The 10,862-nt window shown below is 47.5% G+C and overlaps 1 long non-coding RNA gene across 1 annotated transcript; it reads left to right on the plus strand.

Moving 5' to 3' along the window:
- Nucleotides 1–6,039: 6,039 nt before the first annotated feature.
- Nucleotides 6,040–10,392, plus strand: LOC101907967 (uncharacterized). Its single transcript, XR_239466.5, has 2 exons — nucleotides 6,040–6,107; nucleotides 9,519–10,392. It is a non-coding gene; the product is annotated as an uncharacterized lncRNA (long non-coding RNA).
- The last annotated feature ends 470 nt before the right edge of the window (nucleotides 10,393–10,862 follow it).

Raw genomic sequence — 10,862 nt, forward strand, 5'->3', positions numbered from 1 at the left:
GAATGACAGAGTCGTTCCAAGCTGCAAACCCAGCTTGACAAGATGAGATGAGAGTTTCCTTTGTGGACATGAAAATTGTGTTTTTCCAACAAAACCTGGCAAACTCCTCCTTGGATGTGTTGACAACATTTTTACCACCTAGACATCCTCTAAGAATTTGAACATGTCTAGCTTTTAATTGCCTGCCCACCCACATAGAAGCTGTTTAGAGCATTAATCTGGGCTCTTTAGTACTTTCTGATTGCAACTCTACCGAGGTAAACAGAACCACAGCTCTTTGTTGAACTGAGAGAAGACTTTAACTTTCTTGTTCTCTGGTAGGAATTCCTCAAAAGTTTATCACCAAAGAGCCCATCCACTTCATAATTACAAGGGGTATACAAAACCACAAAGAAGAGACCAAACTGCAAAATATGAGGTTGGAAGTAAAAGAAGAGGGGAGGGATAAATATAAGAGAAAGAGGTAATGGGGAAAACAGTTATTTAATGGGTTCAATGGCAACACCATCATAAATAAGAGGAGTGTTGAAGGAGCAATATGCATGTTGTATGTCTCCTATGCATTAGCCATGGTATTAGAGTGAAGTGGAATCAAGAAGATTTTTAATCTGAATTGGTACCACCCATGCAGGGTAGCTAAGACACCATCTACAGCCACTTTGGAAACTCTTTCTGGGACAGAAAAAGTCAAATTCACCTTGCCACAATTATACCAGAGGTATGATAGTCATGCTCAAGGCAGGAAGACATTTTTCTCATATTGAGACTGAACCTACCTTTGAAGGGAAAAAGGTCAGTGCTTGCCTTGGTGAGGTTGCTTGCTTCTAGGGTGACTTAGTGGGGACGCTGGCTACAGCTCCCATGGGTGAGATTAGCTACAGCTCCCATGGGGAGATTGGAATGGAATTGGAGAATCCACCGTCACCCCTGCCAAAGGAGCCAGAGAACACTAATTAGCTTCCAGCCAAAGCCCAAGATGCCCATGTTCATAAGACACAACAACAGATGGAGGGTGGCGAAGGTGTTCTCTTTCGGCATTCATCAGGGGCAGCACCAAGTGTGCCTTCTTTCTGTCTTCCATGGACTACCACAGAGGGCTAGCTCTCTCTCACAATCGTTTTGGAGGAGTCCCATGTGCTGGACAAACATGCCTGCTAAGTTACCTGCTTCTCCCTTCTCAGCTTGTCATGAAGTGGTAACCGGGGTGGTACCATCGCATCGTGTTGTTTTGCAATTTTCCTTATCCATGCCCCCTTTCCTTTCCCCCCTCTCACTGTCCTGGGCTATACAATTCTCAAACAATCCGTGTCCATTTTTGGATTGGGTTGTTTGTTGTTGTTGTTAAGTTGTATGAGCTGTTTGTATATTTTGGAAATAAAGCCCTTGTCAGTCTCATTGTTTGTGAATATCTCCTTCCATCCTGTAGTCTGTCTTTTTGCTTTGTTTATGGTTTCCCTTGCTGTGCAACAGCTTGTACGCTTGATTAGGTCTCATTTGTTTATTTTTGTTTTAATTTTTATTGCCTTGGGAGACTGACCTAAGAAAACATTGGCATGATTTATGTCAGAGAATGTTTGCCTATGTTCTCTTCTAAGAGTTTTATGGTATCATGTCTTACGTTTAAGTCTTTAAGTCATTTGGAGTTTATTTTTCTATATGGTGAGAGGATGTGTTCTAAATGCATTGATTTACATGCAGCCTAAATAGACATGTCTCCAAAGATGCCCAATAGATACATGAAAAGATGCTCAACATTGATAATTATTAGAGAAAAGCAAATCAAAACTATAGTGAGGTACAATCTCATACCAGTCAAAATGGCCAGCATTAAAAAGTCTCCAAATAACAAATACTCAGGAAGGTGCAGAGGAGAGGGAACCCTCCTACACTGCTGAGAATGTAAGTTGCAGCCACTACGGAGAATAGTATGGCAGATCCTCAATAAACTAAAAATAGAATTACCATATGATCCAGCAATCCCACTCCTGGGCATATATCCAAACAAAACTCTAATTCAAAAAGGTACACATATCCCTATGTGTGTACAGGGATACAGAGCAACACTATTCACAATAGCCAAGACATGCAAACAACCTAAATGTCCATTGACAGATGGATGGACAGAGAAGATGTGGTACACATGTACAATGGAATACTACTCAGTCATATAAAAAGGATGCAATAACGCCATTTGCAGCAACATGGATGCAACTAGAGTTTGTCATACTTTAAATGAGGGAAGTCAGACAGAGAAAGGCAAACACCATATGATGTTACTTACATGTGGAGTCTAAAATATGACACAGATGAACCTGTCTATGAAAGATAAAACATGAGAACAGACTGGTGGCTGCAGAGTGGGAGAGGGTTGGGTGAAGGATGGAGCGGGAGGGCGGCCGGGGTTAGCAGGTGTAAGCTTTCAGATGTGGGAAGGACAGATAACAAGGTCCTGCTGTACAGCACAGAGAACCATAGTCCATATCCTACAATGAGCCGTAATGGAAAAGAATATGAAAAAATTTAATCACTGTTTAACTGAATCACTTTGCGGTACAACAGAAATTAACACAATATTATAAATCAACTATACTTTAATTAAAAGCTACTCATTGAAAAGAAAACAAACAAACAAAAAAACGCAATTAATGTCAATGGTTTAGTGTTTGCTTCAGGCTCTGCTTTCCAGAGGACCTCAGCTAAGAAACCCTTCTCATTATTTTGTCTTGTGTTCAGCCAGGTATTTGATCAAGTCCAGACTATCCAAATCCTTAAAGAATCTGGAAGTGACTGTCCTTCCTGCTAAATTGAGAACAGTTTGCGCTCAATCGTAGTACCGGTCACATAAAATAAAAAAGGATATACAATAAAAAAGGAAATGAGGCAAGGAAAGAGTCAAAGCAACATAAAATTTTACAACTGCACTCTGAAACCTTGCTCTGTGAGTAGATCCTTGTATTTTCCCATTTCGCCAGTGACAAAACTGAGACGCAGATGTTTTATAACTTAAGCAATTGAACTGGAACTCTTCCTCCATTTTCTGAATGCCCATTCCCCTCCTGGTACCTCTCAGAACCATGTTTTAAATCCCCACTCCAGTAAGCTGTCGGGAGAGAGCAGTGGGGTTCTCCTCACATGTAGTCAGCATGGGCTTGGGCAGAACTTCAAGGGCCAGTACTGGATACCAGTGAGCTGGCCACCACCCATGCCCAGCCCATCCTCTCTTCAAAGAGCTGATTTTTTTTTTTTTTTTGTAGTAAAAAGCATATTCTTTAACAAATCCTCTTCTACTGAACCATCATTTTTCCTCCCCCATCCTGAGGATCTGGGTTTTTGTGGGATTATGTTTAGAGTGATGAAATAGATTTCAGGGGACTTGAGACATTACTGTAGTTTCAGAGTTCATAAAATAGTCCATGAGCTGAAGTTCTGCCTGGAGTTTCCTCAGTGGGGGACACGATGCTGTGTCAACTGTTGGCCTACCAGGGCTCCCTCAGATCCGGGGACCAGGGTGTTTGCAAGCTTGTGGAAGAGCTCACAAAACTGAAACCCAGTTCTCCCTGTGATGGTATCTCCTCATTGACAAGGAGATTAGCAAGCTGTTCTTGCTGCTGCTTCTCCTCTTTGATCGCCCCCATTGACTTCTTGATCCTTGATCCTTCTGCCCTTTGATCATCGCATGGATTTCCTCCTTTTGTGTGTCTGCACTGGGTCTTTGTTGCAGTGTGCGGGTTTAGTTGCCCCGCAGCATGTGTGATCTTAGTTCCCCAACCAGGGATAGAACCCAGGTCCCCTGCACTGGCAGCATGGAGTCTTAACCACTGGACCACCAGGGAACTTCCATCGTCATGTCATCATAAGTGGTGAGTTTGGGGGTGCATCATAAATCCACTCCAGTACTCTTGCCTGGAGAATCCCATGGGCAGAGGAGCCTGGTGGGCTGCAGTCCATGGGGTCATGAAGAGTTGGATATGACTGAGCGACTTCACTTTCATTTTTCACTTTCATGCATCGGAGAAGGAAATGGCAACCCACTCCAGTGTTCTTGACTGGAGAATCCCAGGAGCGGGGGAGCCTGGTGGCTGCCGTCTATGGGGTTGCACAGTCAGACATGACTGAAGCGACTTAACAACAGCATAAATATTTCCCACGTTTTTCTGGCTTCCCAGTACCTTTTAAACACCATCTCTAACTTGAGGAAACAACCATCCTTTGCTGGGTATTTTTATACATCAGTTTGGATACCAGCCTACGTGTGTGCAGTGTGTGCTCAGTTGCTCAGTCGTGTCCAACTCCCATGGACTATAGCCCAACAGGCTCCTCTGTCTATGGAATTTTCCAGGCAAGAATGGAGTGGGTTGCCAGTTCCTTCTCCAGGGGATCTTCCCAACCCAGGAATCAAACCCAAGTCTCCTGCATCTCCTGCACTGGCAGGTGGATTCTCTACCACTGAGCCACCTGGGAAGCTGCCTATCAGTTCAGTTCAGTCACTCAGTTGTGTCCGACTCTTTGCAACCCCATGAATTGCAGCACGCCAGGCCTCCCTGTCCATCACCTACTCCCGGAGTCCACTCAAACTCATGTCCATCGAGTCGGTGATGCCATCCAGCCATTTCATCCTCTGTCATCCCCTTCTCCTCCTGCCTCCAATCCCTCCCAGCATCAGAGTCTTTTCCAATGAGTCAACTCTTCCCATGAGGTGGCCAAAGTATTGGAGTTTCAGCTTTAGCATCATTCCTTCCAAAGAACACCCAGGACTGATCTCCTTTAGAATGGACTGGTTGGACCTCCTTGCAGTCCAAGGGACTCTGAAGAGTCTTCTCCAACACCACAGTTCAAAAGCATCAATTCTTTGGCACTCAGCCTTCTTCACAGTCCAACTCTCACATCCATACATGACCACAGGAAAAACCATAGCCTTGACTAGATGGACCTGTGAGTGAAGTGAGTGAAGTTGCTCAGTCGTGTCCGATGCTTTGCAACCCCATGGACTGTAGCCTACCAGGCTCCTCTGTCCATAGGATTTTCCAAGCAAGAGTACTGGAGTGGGTTGCCATTTCCTTCTCCAGATCTTCCCAACCCAGGGATCGAACCCAGGTCTCCCGCATTGTAGGCAGACGCTTTACCATCTGAGCCACCAGGGAAGTAAGACAGACCTATAGTGCCCAGTTATTCAATCCAACAGTAAGGTGGGTGTTGCTGTGGCTAACCTCAACAATTAGTTGACGCTAAGTAAAAGAAATTATCATTGATCACGTGGGGAAGCCTTATCTGATCAGTTGAAAGGCCTTAAGAGCAAAACAAGTTTCCCTGAGGAAGAAACACTCCTGCCTCAAGACTGCTTATCTTAGCTTTCCTGCCTGAAAGCTTCCAGCCTGCTGGGTGCGCTGAGGGCTTCAGAATCGCCAGCCCCGCAATCACAGAAGCCAATTCCTTAAGATAAAGGAATTAGAGAATAGAACCCAGAGAAATCAGTTCCCTAGCACCTCAGCTTGGAGAAGGCAATGGCAACCCACTCCAGGACTCTTGCCTGGAAAATCCCATGGACGGAGGAGCCTGGAAGGCTGCAGTTCATGGGGTCACTAAGAGTCGGACACGACTGAGCGACTTCACTTTCACTTTTCACTTTCATGCATTAGAGAAGGAAATGGCAACCCACTCCAGTGTTCTTGCCTGGAGAATCCCAGGGACAGAGGAGCCTAGTGGGCTGCGGTCTACGGGGTCGCACAGAGTCAGACACAACTGAAGCGACTTAGCAGCAGTAGCAGCAGCAGCACCTCAGCTGCTGGGACACAGGCACATGACCTACATGTCTACTCAGACTCATCTATATGTCTGAGATACGATTTCAGAAATCATATGTCAGCGAAAGACGCTCTACCCAGAACCTTCTGCAGGGTGGTGGCAGAGGCATCTAGCTTTCGGGGTCAGCAGTGGGGACAAGGTCACTTCCTGGGGAGAAGTTAGCCTCAGGGGGTGGAGCAGAGTAGGGGAGGGCTCCTCTAGTTCCAGAGGCAGAGATGAGCTCAGCAAGTCAGCCCTGCAGTGTGATTCTGGGAGCTGAGCTGTGAGCTTGATTCTCCACCCTCCCAGCACTTCTATGAGCTATGGTAATGTGGGTTTTAAAAAATAATTTTATTTATTTATTTATTGCTTTTGGCTGTGCTGATTCTCCACTGCTGCTTTGGGCTTTTCTCTAGTTTCAGAGAGCAGGGGCTTCTCTCTGAAGGGGCTATGCTCAGTGCGTGGGCTTCTCGCTGGGGAGGCTTCCCTTGTTGTGGAGCATGGGCTAGCGGGCTTCAGTAGTCGTGGGGTGTGGGCTCAGCAGTTCGTGGCTGCCAGGCTTTAAAGCACAGGGCAGTAGTTGTGGCACACGAGCTTAGTTGTTCCGCAGCGTGTGGGATCTTCCCAGATCAAGGACCGAACCCATGTCTCCTGCCCAGGCGGCTGGAGTCTTCACCACTGAGGCACCTGGTAATGTGTTTTTAACAAATGCTTTCCCTACTTAGAGTCAGTCTCGCCACTAGACACCAGACTTATCCAGAAACTGGGACTACAAGTTGTTGCCAGCTACGGACCCTGGGTAGGAATGAGGGGTTGGTTATCTGACCCAGTTGGAAGGGATAGCAGTGAAGAGCCAGTTGGCAATAAGGAAGGGGACTGAGCAGTCAAAGAGGTGAGTCTTGAAAACAGTGTTTTCCTGGGGCACCTTGAAGAGCACATTGAAGGCAAAGCTCAGAGGAATCTAACGAGGCTGCCATCAAATGGTATGAAGAGCATGAGGAATTCACAGCCAGATGGGTCAACTGGCCGCCCCAGATGCTTCTCAGAACAGTAAACCCTTCCATCCCTGACTGCTCCAGGACCTGGAACGCCTCACCCACAGAAGCTACTTGGCTGGGTACCTCTAAATCCCACCAAGTTCCCCTCACTGCTGGCCAACACCACCACTCACTCTATCAGAAGACATCAGAGGAGGCCAGAAGATAGTCAAAGGAGGCCAGATATAAAGTTAAACCTGGGAAGAAAGGGCATCTGCAAACAAAGATGTGTAAGAACCTGCTAATTTGTTCCAGAAAGAAGCATGGAGGCAAGTGAGAGGGTTGCTTCTGACGATGCTGGGCCAGAGAAGCGGGGACAGGGTGTAGATAGAGCTGCATCTGTCAGCTGGAGAGCTCCAACCAGAGAAAAGTGAAAGTGCAGTCGCTCAGTCGTTCCAACTCTTGGCGACCCCGTGGACTGCAGCTCGCCAGCCTCCTCTTTCCGTGGGATTCACCAGGCAAGAAATGCTGGAGAGCTCTTGTTTAAAAGACTATATCGAACAGTCTACCGCTCAAGATCGTCACTATTAGAATAGTAATCACTATTCTAATTATTCTTTCTAATTGACTGGTGGGCTTAACCCTGAATTCAGTGGCAGCCAACATGAATCAGAGTTCTAGAAATTCCATGGCCTGATGTAGAACAGCAGCTCTCAACATGGTTGCACATTAGAATTATCTGAGGGGCTTTTCACAATACTGATGCTAGGGTCACACTCCAGACCCATTAAATCAGAATATTTGTGGATGGGGCGTGGGCACCAGTATTTCGTCAAAGCTTCTCAGACGGTTAAAATGCATTCTCAAGGTTATGAAGCTCTGATATAGAGGAAAGATGCATCTTTATACACCTTGGACTGGAATAATTATACAAGGTCCAGTCACTCATTCCCTAACCACATCCCCTGGAAGTGCCCTGAAGACACTCTTTGCCAAAGTCTTGAGAATTACATGAATAAGGAAAGAAGGGGGATCTTTGAAAAGTGGTGCTGTACTCTTGCCTGTAGTTTAGATGTGCTTGCGGGAGAGACGGTGCTAAAACGGCCTGATGTCAGTGGTAGGTGAAGGGATATGGAGGTGGCTGAGGCCAAGAGGTGGCACCGGCTTCCAGAAGGTGCTTGGGGTCACAGCAATCAGCAGACAGGCTGGGGTAGCACTCAGAACAGCCTGACCACTTTTAGAGCTTTTAGGCATAGCCAGGTGATCATGGAGTCCTTAGGACTAAAATAGGATGGCAGCTAACTATGATGCCACTTGACCTTATACTCCTGAACCTCTAGTTTGGCCAACTGGAGCTTAACTACAGCCACCAGAGCAGTTGCCAGATCCGAGTTATTCAGAAGACCAGAATTTCTAGATAATGTGATAACATCACAAGTATGCACATGACATCTTATATTTAGCCTGGGATAAACTGGCCTCTTCTAGATACAAAGTCCCACAAATCCTCTTGCCAGAAAATATCTCTTCATTCCCGGTTTGAAGAGGCTCTTCCCACCTTTCCAGAGTCCTGTAATGCTGCCACCTGGAGAAGCTATTTTAACAGGGAAACCCAAGTGTCTCCAGGCTGCCCTGACTCCCTGCCGTCACCACTTTCCCAAAGGGACCCATGGCCATTTCGCAGGGTAACTATGTTCTGGGGAGAGGGACCTCATCAGAACATTTGAGGAGAATCTGACGTTTGCTCTGAGGGACCCAGGACTCCCTGATGGTACCCAAAAGAACTAGTCACCACAGTCAGCCCCCCGATATCTTACACAGTTAGAGCTTAGCACATAATGGCTCATTTCACAGGTCAGCAAGAGGAAGAATCCCCACACTGACTCTCTGACCTTGGATTAAAGGCAAATGTAGTAAGAAGGAGGGAACCCCTAGAGCTCCTCTTGCATCCCCAAATTATAAACAATAAGGGACATGCCCCCTCCCCACAAAGATGATCTGGTCCTGCCCCTCCTGTTTCCCTAGTTTGCCAGCAGCAAAGACCATTGCCGCACATCTGACATCTGACGTGGTACTTACTTCGAGTACCCAAGGGGCAGGTTGTTTATAATCCTTATAATCTGGGAGGGGGCCCACTCTATATTTGAGTCGCCTTGCATGGCTGCCGTGTTTCTTCCAGCAACAACACGTGCTCCACCGCTGCGGTATTCCACACCACATGCATCTCAGCAGCAACTTTTTTCAGAATGAAAGAAGAGAGGGAGTGAGATGAAAAAATATGGCATTCACTGGTCTTATAGGAGGTTAGAATGTTTAAGGAAGTCAGTAAGGAGTCAGTGGTGTTTATGCTTGTACTTCTTCCCCAATCACAGGGATTGTCCTGTGCATGGAAAACCAGATGTAATGTAAGATGGAGGAGGAATGAGATGATGCTGTGTTTGGCCTCTCCCCACCCTTGGGATGGGTTTCCAGGTGCCTCAGTGGTAGAGAATCTGCTTACCAAGAGTCACAAGAAACGTGGGTTCCATCCCTGGGTCAGGGAGACCCCCTGGAGAAGGAAATGGCAGCTCACTCCAGTATTCTTGCCTGGGAAATCCCATGGACAGAGGAAAGAGCCTGGCGGGCTAAGTCTATGAGGTCGTAAAGAGATGGATACGACTGAGCGTGCATGCAGGCACCCTTGGGACAATATAAAACAACATTTTGCTATCAGCAAGTGACTTACCTTCAGATGCTCGGTCATTTTGATTTTCCCAACAGGTGAGAAATTGTACCTGGAGTGGGTACAGCTGGCGTCCTGCCCTCGAGCTCCTCTTCTCCTGGCCAGTGCAGCCAGCCCCCAGCTGCTGCCTCTGGGGGCAACCACTTCACGGCTGCTCCCTCCTCCAGAGAATCGTCCTTAATAAAGGGAGCTACCTGACCCAGAAGAGCCTGGGAGGTTCTGCCCTCCTGCAGAAGCAGCCAGCAGCTGGCAGGGACTGGACTGGGTGTCCAAGGGCCAAAGGCCTGAACTCCAGATGGAAAGACTCACGCCTCTGAGCTCCCCATAGGATCAGGCCAACCTAGACCCTAGTTCAACCTCCATGTTTGCCCAGCCTCTTCCCTGCTCCATCCTGATTCCCTCACTCCCCTACAGGTTTACCCGGGAGCAGTCTCCCAGTAAACTCCTGTCTTGGGCTCTGTTTCTGGGGAACCCAACCAAAGGCCATGCCTCTGGGGCTGTCAGAGGAGGAAGACTCCACAGGGAACAGGGCTGGCTCCTCGCGGCTCTGCCTGGCCTGCGCTATGGGCTTGTGGGCAGGCTCTGGGAACTCCACTGGGCTGATAAGCAGACCAGGAGGCCCAGAGGAAGCCCAGCATAACCACAGCACTGCCAGGCTCTCCCCATCCGCAGCGCCGCATGGCTCCAGAGGAGCAGGGCAAGCTCATTAAGAGCCATCTGTGCTGCCTTCCAGCACAGCCAGTCATTTCACTACATGGCAGCTCCCATGTCCCTGAGCACCTCGAGTGAGCTCTATGAATCACTCGCAAGATTGGCAAGATGTGCCAAAGGGCATCCTTGTTATATTCAGCTGGGGCTGTTTCTAAAGGATGTAAGGTTGGGAAGAAAAAAATTAAAGTTTCATGGTTGCAACTTGTGCTGTGTAACATAAAGAGCTGAAACCCAGGAGCCACGGCAACCTGGCCGGGATGGTCCTGTTCTCCAAGCGGCTCCAGGGAAGGCAGGAGGGGAAGGCCGAGGAGCTCAGTGTGGTCCCCAAGAGGCACGGAGGCAGGGATGCTCCCCATGTAATCGCTGGACAGTGGGGGCCGCAGGGGAACTGAGGGGACTGGCAATAAGGGTCCAGAGACACTCATTCCTGTGGCTGTGATCTTCACGAACTCCAGGCAGCCCTTGGAGATATTATGGATTGTATTCCAGACCACAGCAGTAAAGCGAATATCACAATAAAGCAGTCACAAGAATGTTTTGGCTTCCCAGGGCACAGGGAAGTTATGTTTACACTACACTGTGGTCTATCAAGTGTCCAATAGCACTGTCTAAAAAAGAATGTAGATACCTTAATTAAAGAATATTTTATTGCTAAAAAACGTTAACCATCA

The sequence above is a fragment of the Bos taurus genome, chromosome 22, assembly GCF_002263795.3.
Source record: "Bos taurus isolate L1 Dominette 01449 registration number 42190680 breed Hereford chromosome 22, ARS-UCD2.0, whole genome shotgun sequence".
NCBI classification, from domain to species: Eukaryota; Metazoa; Chordata; class Mammalia; order Artiodactyla; family Bovidae; genus Bos; species Bos taurus.